Below are 13,678 nucleotides of genomic sequence, written 5' to 3' on the forward strand. Positions count from 1 at the left end.
TAATACAACCTTAAAATTTTCCTCGTTCTTCTAGGGCATTCTCACTGGGAGCATATGGTTTATTTAATACAAATGGAGCAACCCATTGGGTAAAAAAAATCATTTTAATGCTAGGTGTTTTGTTGCCCTTTTTTTTTTTTTTTTGTCCTTTTCTATCACAGTTTCATTTGTTGGTATTAGAATATGAAAGCCAAGCAGCTCAAAGCAGGGATTTAGCCAAATGGAAAGGACATATGCTAGTTTAAATCTCTCCTGTGAAACCGCAAAGAGAAAGTAGTATGAGATGCTTCAAAACCGGTTGATTGATTCTAAACCACCGAACACCAGCTGTTTTGATATGTTCTGATTTGATTGTGATCAGCTGAAAAGCTCAGTGGTTTCCAATTTCTACCCTTCAAACTTATTGTCATGTATGCTGTGGAGCGTGTTTGGTTATTCTACTGCACTGAAGGTATTTGCCGCTTTACAAATATTTACTGAACCCTTGCAGCATTGTTTGTGCATAGTAGGGCCTTTCTCTGTCAACAATGACAGGATTGAATTATATTGATCATCAGAGGGGTGAGCAAATTCGACTCTATATGTGAGACTGATTCTCGGTTCCACACACCTAAGAGGTGTCTTAGCAGCAGCAAAAATCTTTTATCCTCAGGTCTAGTTATTTCATTACCAAATTCTGATTATGCAAGAGATAATCAGTCTACAATGCCAACTTGCCAACACACCCCAAAACACAGAGGAATGAGAATTTATGACTAAGTGCTCACTTAAATCACTGCTGCACTTTGGGTTATGAATTCATTTGGCAACTATAAATAAATCAACAATAGGATAATTAAGGCAAATAAGATTTGCTTTCAATTTTTGAGAGGAGAAAAACAGTCTTAACAACATGAAGCCACAAGATATCTCATTATCAAAGCAGAAAATACTCTCTATGCCAACTTTTCCATCTTTCTCCCTTCTCTCCTGTAACAGAAATGTCTGCTAATCATCAGATGATTTCTGACAGTCAAATTGCTTACAGAACATGTCATATATAGTAGAAGGAAGGTGAACTGTATTAAACGTGTTGAACTAGTCCACACAACTGAAGGAACATGTTGCATGGACTTGAAGCTCTGGTCAAATGAACATATTCCTATTAAGATACTGCAATAAAGTTTTGAAATTTAGGATATTCCAGAAAAGCTCCAAATACAGCTAACTGCTATGTTCTGTTCCCCCAGGAAGGATAAACTATTACTGGAGCATATTAACTGCAGTCTGTGCACTGAATACCATCTTCCAGAATCCAGATCTCCCATCTGATGATCAAAAATGAACTTGGTTCATTTGAAAATCAGTCTAGAAAGGCGAGTTGTTCTACGCTTAGAATTACAAGCAAGAAGGAACTTGGGGCGATTTACTGATATTCTGGTGGATGAATGACTCTCAGCTAGGTTGGAAGTTCTTTGTACACTGGTCTGAGCTAATCCACCTGAGAGACAAGTTACCTCCAGTTAAAAGGAGACAAGTAAACACTTAAACTGGAGAAGGCAATGGCACCCCACTCCAGTACTCTTGCCTGGAAAATCCCATGGATGGAGGAGCCTGGTAGGCTGTAGTCCATGGGGTCACCAAGGGTCGGACACAACTGAGTGACTTTCCTTCACTTTTCACTTTCATGCCTTGGAGAGGGAAATAGCAACCCACTCCAGTTTTCTTGCCTGGAGAATCCCAGGGATGGGGGAGCCTGGTGAGCTTCCATCTATGTGGTCGCACGGAGTCGGACACGACTGAAGTGACTTAGCAGTAGCAAACACTTGAACAAGGAAATGGTGTGCTGGTGTAGGGATTTGTTTATGCCGACCGGGAATTGGGGCCAGGCACTCCTGGTGAGTGGCCTTTAGTAGGAAGAGCAGGGACCTCCTTCACAAACCAGGTTCCTGGTGATGGGGGAGGGGGGAACCTAGGGTTGTGGTGACCAGACTGAGTCCAGCATGGGAACCCTTTGGCCAAAGGACATTTCAAGTTTTACTGCTCTCCTTCTTCAAGAAAGACGGAAACTGCGCCTAAAAACTACGGCAGAAATACTTTGGTCCCTAAGACCAAATGTTTTAAAATGTGATATGGACAAATGACGTCAATTTCAGTTCAGTTCAGTTGTTCAGTCCTGTCCAACGCTGCAACCCCATATAATGCAGCACACCAGGCTTCCCAGTCTCCTGTTTCATGTCCAGTTCTAACTGTTGCTTCTTGACCTGCATACAAATTTCTCAAGAGATAGGTCTGGCATTCCCATCTCTCAAAGAATTTTCCACAGTTTGTTGTGATCCACACAGTCAAAGCTTTGGCATAATCAATGAAGCAGAAGTAAATGTTTTTCTGGAACTCTCTTGCTTTTTCAATGATCCATGATGTTGGCAATTTGATCTCTGGCTCCTCTGCCTTGTCAAAATTCAGCTTGAACATCTGGAAGTTCACGGTTCACGTATTGCTGAAGCCTGGTTTGGAGAATTTTGAGCATTCCTAGCATTGAGATGCAGAGGAGGCAATGACACCTCACTCCAGTACTCTTGCCCGGAATATCCCATGGATGGAGGAGCCTGGTGGGCTGCAGTCCATGGGGTCGTGAAGAGTTGGACGCGACTGAGTGACTTCACTTTCAATTTTCACTTTCATGCATTGGAGAAGGAAATGGCAACCCACTCCAGTGTTCTTGCCTGGAGAATCCCAGGGATAGGGGAGCCTGGTGGGCTGCCATCTATGGGATCACACAGAGTCGGACACGACTGAAGCAACTTAGCAGCAGCAGCAGCAGCCTGTGAGATGAGTGCAACTGAGCATTCTTTGGCACTGGATTTCTTTGTGATTGGAATGAAAACTGACCTTTTCCAATCCTGTGGCCACTGCTGAGTTTTCCAAATTTGCTGACATATGGAGTGCAGCACTTTCACAGCATTATCTTTTAGGATTTAAAATAGCTCAACTGGAGTTACATCACCTCCACTAGCTTTGTTTGTAATGATGCTTCCTAAGGCCCACTTGACTTCGCATTCCAGGAAGTCTGGCTTTAGGTGAGTGATCACACCATCGTGATTATCTAGGTCATACGATCTTTTTTGTATAGCTCTTCTGTTTCAATTCTGCGTCAATTTAGGCTACTCTTAATTACGGGAACTTGATAACAGTGTTTCTGTGTGAAATTGAACCCAACCTCTAAAAAACTAGACAGCAAATGAATTTTTTTCAGAATACTAGATTTGGGGAATTCTTATAATTAAACTGGTATTCCCTCGTGGCCCAGATGGTAAAGAATCTGCCCACAATTCAGGAGACCCAGGTTCAATCCCTGGGGTCAGTTAGATCCTCTAGAGAATGAAATGAGAACCCACTCCAGTATTGCCTGGAGAATCCCATGGACAGAGGAGCCTGGAGGGCTACAGTCCATGAGGTTGCAGAGAGTGGGGAACAACTGAGCAACTCAGATCTGAGTCTGTCATGTATCAGCTACGCAATCTTGGACAAGATACTAAAATTCTAAGAAAAGTTCCAGAGATGAATCTTCAAGCCTCCCACTTATAAAATGAAAATGTTAATAATTGCATCTAAGTCATAGGATTAAATAAGCAGATCATAAAAAGCTAAGGATAGTGCCTGGCAAAAACTAAAAGCACTAAATATATACTCTCACACACATATATGTAACATAAGTAGTATCAAAAATTATATACATATATACATTTTAAGTTTGATACTGCTGCTGCTGCTAAGTCGCTTCAGTCGTGTCTGACTCTGTGCGACCCCATGGAGTGCAGCCTACCAGGCTCCTCCACCCGTGGGATTTTCTAGGCAAGAGTACTGGAGTGGGGTGCCATTGCCTTCTCCAAAGTTTGATACTACTTATGTTCAAATAAAAGTTAGTTTGCAATGTTTTCATTTTCATCTTATCTATAAAATGTTTCAGAAAACTCTTAACACTTAGTGAAAACATTTTTTCTTAACTTTTTATTTTGTACTGGGGTAGAGTCAATTAACAATGTTGTGATATTTCAGGTGAACAGTGAAGGGACTCAGCCACACATATGCATGTATCCATTCTCCCCTAAACCCCCTCTGCCATCCAGGCTGCATCATAACATTGAGCAGAGTTCTCTGTGCCATACAGTCAGTCCTTGTTGGTTCCCCACATTAAGTAGAGCAGTGTGTACCTGTCTATCCCAAACTCCCTAGCCATTTCCTTCCCCCATCCTTCCACCTCCCTGCTCCCCCCGACCATGAGATCATTCTCAAAGTCTGAGAGTCTGTTTCTGTTTTGAAGGTAAATTGAATGAAAACATTCTTAATAGTTCTAGTCAGTGCCCAGACAACTACATAGATGATAAAAGGAAGCATCTAGATGTATACAAACAATGGCAACAAATTACTTTCTTAAAAAAAAACGTAACGTTTTCTTTCCTAAAGCCACGTTCTCTGTCATTCTTATAAGTCAAAGACTGGTATTGGTACTGGATAACTTTGAGTTCACTCAGAATGTTCACTGATAAGAAAGAAACATAATCTGGACTGGAAATAGATCACAGGACCCTCCATCATTTCCTCTAATGACCTTGGATCCCTTTGGGACTTCATGTTTCACGTGTGCAAAATGTGGGAGCTGAGCGATATCATTTTATAAAGTCTGTTTGTACAGCTCTTAATTATATAAAATTGCTTTTGTTGTCTTTTTCTCAGTTATGAAAAAGTACACGTTGTTAATAATTAAAGGTAAAGGGTAGAGTGATTAAGGAAAGCCACAGAAGTATAAAGGAAGCATTTGACGTATTTACAGAATTGAGCATGAATTTTAACAAGACATGTTTAAATTACTCTTTTTCCCTCTTGATTATTTCTTTTCCATACAAGACTGTGGAGTGATGGAACAAGCTAGAACCCATAAAACAACAGAGTGACAGAAAATGCCATGAGTTATTTTAGTCATTGACATGATAATATCTGCAGAGGAAAGATACCTGAGAATTCTGTACTTTCCTATTTAAATCAAGGGTTTTAAGAGCAGTTAGTATTAACAGAAACCTTGATGAACAGGGATGATTTACCCTATCGATGGATCCTAGTACCCAGAACAGAAATAGGCCCTGGAATTGACATGCAGAAAATGTTTATGTAATGTTTCTTTCCATTATAATCACTCTCATGTTTAATATGAAAAGTTAACCATAGAAGTCAACATGGAAATCCTTGACTACTCTACCATGCTCAGAAGTCACAATCACTTTGAGAACAATTCCATTACATTTCTTTGCAGGATTTGAAGTATTTGCCAGTCTCTTAAGCCAAATTTCCTTTACTTTTCTTGAAGGTCTACAAGAGAGGACAAGGATACTTCAACGGGCATTGCGTACATTCCTAGAGGATGAAATTCTCTTTCAGGAAGCAAATAAATGCCTCTAGAACACCCTTTGTACAGTGTGCTGGTAAACATCGGAAAATCACACATGAAGGGTTGTGATCTGAGTAGGGTGTTTCATGATATGTACATCAGTACTTTGGAGAGCTACAAACCCTGCCAGGAACATACACTTGATAACAGTAGGAGGAAGTGGTAATGGCAAGAGTCAGAGGTCCCCTTTCTTCACCTGTCCCCCACAGATCCTTGCCTTGCTTTCCGGTCAGATCTGGTTTTCGAGGTAAAGGCCAGAACAACAGCTCAACGCAGCTCACCCTCCCTGCATGAGTCGGGTTACCGTGAAAGACAGGAAGGGCCCTGAACCCTTTGGAAAAACCGTCAGTTATCTGCGGTCATCAAACAGAAGTCATCGAGACTTGACCTTGAGATTTCCTGTCCATAACCTCATCATACAGGCTTCCCATCTTCACACAAACGTCAACACGTCTAAAGGCACCAATCACAGTAACATCTTTTCCACATAAATGAACTTGAGCACCCAAAACATTTCAATTGTTGACTTTTTGCACAATGGGTTCAACCAGGCCTCACAAATCTGTGTCCCAAAACAGAACTCTGCAACCTCCTTCCTCAGACTTCTGTGTCCTCTTCTCCCTTCCTTCTGCCTCCTCCCCTATCTCAGTTTCCTGTACAGGCAGGAGTTGACCAGGGGAATGTTACATAAGAAATAAGCAGAGACCTCTGCACCCAAGCTGTGTCACGTGCCAACCTGTGTCCTGAGGGAAAACTGAAAAGGATGGCCCCCTGGAAGTCTGGACCGCTGCCCAGGTCACTACAACCAACTCAGAAAAAAAGAGACAGTGCAAAAAAATAATGTACTGGTATACAGTTAGGGAACTTTTACAGATCTGCGTCAACTTCTGGACAGTTACAGATGTTCACTGTTACAACACTGAGGAGAAAAACAGCAGGAATAGGTTATATCTGAGGGGAGAAGAGCCGAATAGAGGCCAAGCACAGACATTTCAAAAACCAAAGCGGAGATGGCTACTGGATTGGTAACTAATCTAAAATCTAAAAACTCTGGATAACATTTAAAACTTTTTTTTTTTTGCTCTGATATTTTAAAATATGTCATTTTTAAAATTTGTAATGTTAGGTCTCTTTTTTTTTTTTTGAACAAACCAAAAAAATACATGAAAGTCACCACAAATAATACTGTGATTTTCGTCAAAGGAATGCAAAATTAAGCCTCACAAAGGAAATCTTAAAAGGATTGTAACAAAAAAGAAAAAAAAGAGATAGAGGTAAGAATCAGTCAAGCGCTATTTACTAAATCAACATCATTTGTTGACCTGAAATCACTTTATCATGCTACCTTTTTGTTCCAATTATTTTTGTTCAACTAAGTGGCAAAAATTATTTCCAAGTAGATAGTTTATTATTCATTTAACCTTAATACCTAATAATACTTTACCCAAACGAATTCATCATTATAAAATTTTCTTGGATTTTCTGCTCCACTAATACCTCTGTGAAACTACTTTCAAAAATCAGATCAAGTGACCATCATGCTCTTAATCAAATGTTTGTTCAGACTTAAAAACAATGACTAAAAAAAAAACACCTTCAAAACGAAAAATGTATTTTTAATGCATCAATGAGCAAAAGGGCAAATCTTACAGAGCCTGTTCCATCTAAATTAAAGATGGTATGCTAAAAACAAAAGTAGCATAAAATGAATCCTATTCAACCACTCACATTAATATATAACCATAAGAGTAGTTAAAGCACATGCCTAATTACCAACTAATTTATATTTCCTGAACTGCTTTTTTAAAAGGCACACCAGACTATCTGCCTTCTAGAAATAAGGAGCTATAAACTATGACTATCAATTATATTAAAAGGAGATATATTATTAGTTTAGGTTTTCCGGCACTTAAACTGGAAGTGTTTTTTGCAGTGCAATATGAATAAACCAATGTCTTACCTCAGTTTAAGACTCTATACCATCAGATTCTCTCAATCACAGGCAAGGAACAGATGCTCAACCTCTGTGGAGTCTGGAGTTGCATCAGATACAAATCTTCTGCAACTGTTGTGAAATATACTTATTTCATAACACACTAACAGGTAGGATACTACCTACTGGTAATCTAAAAACTAGAAGACAGCCTGCCTCTCTTTTAAAAATGGGTCCAGTATGGGAGGGAATTGGGACTTTCTGGTTAAGACTCCACACTTCCTATGCAGGGGTGCAGGTTCGATCCCTGGTCGGGGAACTAAGATCCGGCAGACAGCACAGCTCAGCCAAAAGGGAAAAAAATAAAAAACATGGTCCAGTTCACAATTACATGGAACATGACAGTTTCAGAATAAATTCAGTAATTTGCACTTTCTATAAAAACAAAAGTAAGAATGACATTTAAGGACTGCCACTCCAGTACTCTTGCCTGGAAAATCCCATGGACAGAGGAGGCTGCAGTCCATGGGGTCACGAAGAGTCGGACAAGACTGAGCGACTTCCCTTTCGCTTTTCACTTCCATTCATTGGAGAAGGAAATGGCAACCCACTCCAGTGTTCTTGCCTGGAGAGTCCCAGGGACAGGGGAGCCTGGTGGGCTGCCGTCTGTGGGGCAGAGTCGGACACGACTGAAGTGACTTAGCAGCAGCAGCAGCAGTGAACTTGATAGAAAATAATCCACGAGAATCAGAAATCCCTAACAGGTAACCACCAAACACCTTTAGAACATTCCCTGAGACGTTTTGTTGGATGGTTTATAAAACACAGTACTACAAGAAATCACAGTTGTAACAATAACAAAATGGGAGAGAGAAAAAAAAATCTTGCTGCTGGCCTGTTGGGAGGAAACTGTCATTTCCAGGACTGCTTTAAAGTCGAACTGCTGGGCTGATCAAAAATGTTGTTCAGTTTATGGGAAAACCTAAGCAACCTTTTTGGCCAACCCGATACATTTTGACAAGCAACATGTTTTTCATAAATGTGTATGAAGACTAAACAACATCCATGTTTAAAAGTGGAAATGACACCACTTCACAGCAGTGGTCAGAGGCTACTGTGACCATATCACCATTGTTTTAAGCACATGAATGAGCTCTGCAGTTTGGCAAAAGAAGCCTGCTCCCTTTTGGATACTCCTTGGGTATTAAATGGCATTATTTAAACTCAACAAGGAAAGACTGCCTCCTGATTTCACGCCTCCATTAAAGACCTTTGTTAGCCCTTGCTTTCCCCAGGACTGCAGCCACCTGTCTCCACACAGGTCGTCACTATTGCCACAAAGGTAGAGTGGGCTGCTTTGTAAAAAGGATCATACTGTTCACAGTGAAGTTCACTTGTTTTTACGATAGATCCACTGAATATATTTTGGGGAATGCAAAAGCGGGGAACAATCTGTTCTAACCTCCCCTTCATCAGTGAGCAGATGCTATGAGTTACAACAGAAAGTAATCCAAGGGCAAGGAGCACTTCAAGAGCTATGGCCATGCGTCAGTTCCAACTATCACACACAAATAGAGCTTTCAGAGATGACATCTAAGAGAGAGAGAGAGAATGAGGGTCATTTAGTGCTGAAGGAGGTAAACACTTGCTTTTCTTGAGCATTCATGTTGAGGAAAAATAAATAAATCTCCAACCCACTCAAGACGTAGAACCACAGATGTATTGATAGAAGACACATTAGAAGAACCTAAGGCAGTCTTTTCTTTCCTTACTAATGAAAACGAAGTCTACGGTTGTGCAGTGCCCAAGGTCACACAGCTAGTTACAGATGGAATTGGGCATGACTGGGATGCAACGATCATTTAAAGTATTTGTTAAATATTTCTCAATCTGATCATTAAGATCTTTCTAATTTATTACCTTTAGAATTTACTCAAATTTTTACTATAACCGTGAGCTTGAATTTTCAATGTAGGGGACCATCAGGATTCCATTCAGAATGTAAGATACTCAAAAGATCTCTTGTTCAGGATTGCATGTTTATATATTACCAAAAACAGAGTGAGCAGTACCCAATTTTAAAATTGCCTTTTCCCTTCGAAACAACTCCAGCATCCATAATAACTTCCTACAACGCTGTAATGCTATGGTGGTTACTATCTGCACTGACATTGGAATAATAGTCCATTGGCTGTTTTAGAAATTGGGTAGATTCTGATTTCTCAGGAAAATACCTTCAGATATAAGGATGTAGATGGATGGCTATTTGGTTGTTACTATAAATACTGTATTTCAAGATGCTTCTCTGTTCCTAACTACCCATTATAATCATTCTAGATTTAATATTTCATCTTCAGCTTTTAGGATAGACATATACTGTCATTTATTTCATCTCTATACCATTAAAGTTTAGCATTAACTTCAATAATTTTAATACTGATAAAGCAGCCTTCTTTTCTACTTAAAAGGTATAATTCTTTACATTTTAATTAGTGAGGCTGGGGACCCTCTGTGATATGTGACTTCTCACATAAAGAAACTGTGATCAAACCCATTAGCTCCCTGGGCCAGATAACATTACAACCACAGACCACAACCTCCTACCGTTAACTGGCCTAAATATTCAGGCAGGGGCCCTGGAAATGAATTACACAGCCAGTAGTCTGCCTCTGGTTATCAGACATGGAATGAAAACTTCTCTAAGTGGCTTACAGAGCCAATTTCCACGAAGCACAAATAACTTCTGCCATGGGTGAAAGGAATGAAAAAGAGAAAACAACAACTGTTTACAATTAACGAGAAGCAGCCTATGTAAATTACAAAGAAAGTGACAAAGCACAGTCCTTCTGAGCTCTTTATATAGTATCAAAATGGTCAAATCATACTTACAGGGTTTGTTTCTTTGTACTTTTACAACATATCTCAGTGGGATCAATTGTCACTTTTAATTTACCCTTGCATTTACACTGAGGTTTACATGACTTCAATAAAAGGCATTATGTTTCAATAAGTAGTCTGCAAAACAGTCAAAAAGAAATTTCTGCTAGAATGAAAATCTGAAATGAACGTAAGATCATGCATGCCTGCATATTCATCTGCACTGATAATTTTGTCCGTGAGGAGTCTCGCAGAACCGGGGGGGGGGGGGGGGGGGGGGGCAGGGGGAATGTTTGCAGGGGTATCTTTCTGCAAAACCAGCAAATTCCCAGAGGAGGCACTCGAGTACTGCTAGTTACAGCTAGATCAGCTCTGCTTGTCAGAGGCTGAGGAGATGGTCACACACAGGACTCTGATCACATGCCTTCCTTGTCCTCAGCTCCCCTTCATCACCCCATTTAGAAGCAACTGAGTCCTTCATGCAAAGGAGAAAAGCTCCCATCACTGTCCTTTTGCAATCAACGATGGTGCCGTAGCTATTTTAGAAGTTTCTGAGACTCCCAATTTCAGCTAAAGGCTATGAAGCCCTCCAAGCCAGTAAAAAAACCTTTTTGTGTGTGAGAGAGGGAATCGTGATGTGATAGGAGCTACTAAGGCAGTAAATGCAAAATCGTATAAAATCAAAGAAGGATGGAATCACTGAAGCATACATGTTAACAACACTGAACAACTGATGATACTTTACAAAAGATTTATAAAAGACTGACAAAGTGTTGAACTTGACTACAAAGATGTAGTCACTTCCTCATACATTCTGAGAAGCTGTTATCAGCTCTGCCCTCAAAAATACTAAAAAGGAGGAGAGACAGTGGGTGGATTTTTAGACCTAAGGAGGCAGAACAGTGACCCACCCAGAATGCACCCAATCCTCTCTCCTTCACTGGACACTAAAAACTAGAGTCAATTCAAGGGTAAACCACAATAATACAGATGTTTTACAATTACCCTTCTATAAGAAAGGGAAAATCACTGTGCTATTAAATCAATAAAAGTCTACTTAAGAAGAGGTGTGAGCCTGTCAGCCAATTGTTAACACAATTCTAATCACCGATTGCAGCCCTTAATCACAATAATATCTCAGGCTGTAAGAGCACAATGCCCCTTTCTTAAGGCTGCAAACCTTAATGGCTTCAGCAGGGTGATGATCTACACTACTGATTATTGTTTTCTTTATTTTTCTTTCCACAGACAGACTTTCACAGCTAGTTTTACCAGATAAGACTATTAAGGTTGGATGATACCTAATTGCTTCTGCCACTCCACTCCATATGAAACACTAGCATAACAAGCCAGATGTCTACAAAGTTGCCAGTTTGACTGTCTCAATTCTTTAGCATTTTAATCCATACTGTTCCAAAGAGACCCAAAATGAAGAAAAGGATTGTTAATGGATTGCCCTTTATGTACTAACAAGAGAACAGCTTGTGTAAACAAAATCTAACTAGTTTCTTCTGTAAAGAAGTAAATCTGGTGAGTTACTGAAAGCTTCCAATACAATTACTTTCTTCCCTAGCTCCTCACTACCAACTTGTCTTTATAAAGACACACTTAAAACACTTCTGATATCGCTGCCAGACAGTGCATCAATGTGAACTTTCCTTTAAAAAACAACAACAAAAAAAGGCTACTGCTTCCCCTAAACTCTTAAAATATACATTTTTGTTCTGTTAACCTGAATTTTTTTAATGCATATTGTCACTTACCTCAAGCCATATATTAACATATAACTTTTCTTTTTTTTTTTTTTCTATTTTTCCCCATAAAGTTCTCCTTGTCTACTTTTGAATGCAAAATAATCTGAATACCTGCCGGGTTACAGGAATTATGAAGGGAGAGTCTTTACTTAAAGATGTTTCAGCTAATAAGTGCTCCAATCAAGAGAAGATATTTCTTGAGAAAGCGTTTTAAGTATATTCGGGCTTCAGTGCTCAGATCTCCAAAGCTACCCAATCCTTGCCGGTTTCTTCACAGGTTCCCACCTGCCCACTGCTGGGTAACTCAGTACCAATCTCCACTCACCTGCACTCTATCTAATAAAACCTTTAGGTTAACGATCTAAAAGGTGAAACCAATAAAGACCACAGGTCCTTTCTCGTGCATCCACCCCGGGAGGCTCAATACCCGCAACCAGCCGTGGACCAGGTGCGCCCACGAAGTCCACCAGTCAGAGAAGCAGGGCGCCCTTAGCACGACGCGCACCTAGGGTACCGCGGGGCGGAGCGGAGGCGGGATGCCTCGCAGAGGCCAGCCCTGCGGATGCAGGGCACCAGCAGAATGCTAATTAAAAGAAAAAGCCAAACACCCTTAGAGGAGCTCCACCGTCCCGAAAGGTAAACGGAGTACACGCAGACAGTCAGATGGACGCGCGGGCACACGCCCCCTCGCTCTCAGACCGCCGCAGAAGTCGGCCGCCCGGCCAGCGCGGAGTTTGGCCCGCATATATTTTTCCGGGTCAAAAACAGCCCCTCGTGCTCCCGGTGGAGGAGAGCGGACCGGACTGCGCGCTCCCAGGCACCCGGACAACGCCGGGATCTGCTCGCTCAACTCGCGTCGCCCCCGCTGTCCGTCAGCACCAGCTTGCCGGGCCCGGCTCCCTTCGCCCGCCCGCCCTGCCCGGCAGAGCCGCAGCCCAGGGCCACCGAGCAGTGACTTGCGGACGCCGGGGAAACTCCACGCGGATCTCCCCGCCCGCTTTCCGCCCGCCACGGAGTGCCGCTTCCCCGGGCGCACCGGGGGGCGCACTTATGCCCCGCGGCGCCTTCCCCGGGCCCCCCGCAGGCGCACGCACTCACCTGGGGGCTCGCTGCCCTCTCCGCGGCGTCCCGCGCCAGCCACCTGGGCGTTGGCATCCGAAAGGGCGCGCGCTCAGCAGCCGGGCGCCCGCGGGCTCCTGGAGACCCAGGGCGCGCGGTGGGGCGCACGGGGCGGACCCGCGGCGCCCGCTCGGCACCCGCTGCGGCCGGCGCCCGCTCCGATCACAGCCCTCTCCGCGGGACGCGGGCTGCGGGGACCCCGCGCGGGCCCCCAGCGTCCCGGTCCCGCCGGCTCAGCCGGCTCCCCGGGGCGGCTCAGACGCTGGGTCCGGAGCGAGAGAGCGAGCGGGCGCGCGTCCGGAGAGAGGGCGAGGGGGCGAGTGGGCGGGCGCAGAAGAGGCGGAGAGGGCGCGCTGGGCCGGGCCAGGTGGGCGGGCGGCCGGCGCCGGCAGACAGCGCTGTGCGTGGCGGGACCCGGAGCCGCCGAGACTCCGGCACCTCCCGGAGCCCGAGTGAGGGCTCTTGGCACAGCAGCCGCTCCGCCGCCGCGCGCGCACCCCCGCGCGCGCACCCCCACGCGCCCCTCCTCCACCGCCCTCCTGGCAGCTCCGCGCAGACCGAGTCCTTCGC

General features: G+C 43.1%; 1 protein-coding gene across 2 annotated transcripts in view; it reads right to left on the reverse strand.

The window, feature by feature from the left end:
- The window catches only part of CDH7 (cadherin 7), a 139,932-nt gene extending 126,718 nt beyond the window's left edge, over positions 1–13,214 (reverse strand). The window contains exon 1 of one of the 2 annotated variants that reach the window (XM_018039794.1): positions 13,088–13,214. The gene's annotated coding sequence lies outside the window, so the exon portion shown is untranslated. The remainder of the gene's footprint in view (positions 1–13,087) is intronic. The other variant, XM_018039793.1, reaches the window with a different exon arrangement.

The sequence above is a fragment of the Capra hircus genome, chromosome 24, assembly GCF_001704415.2.
Source record: "Capra hircus breed San Clemente chromosome 24, ASM170441v1, whole genome shotgun sequence".
NCBI classification, from domain to species: Eukaryota; Metazoa; Chordata; class Mammalia; order Artiodactyla; family Bovidae; genus Capra; species Capra hircus.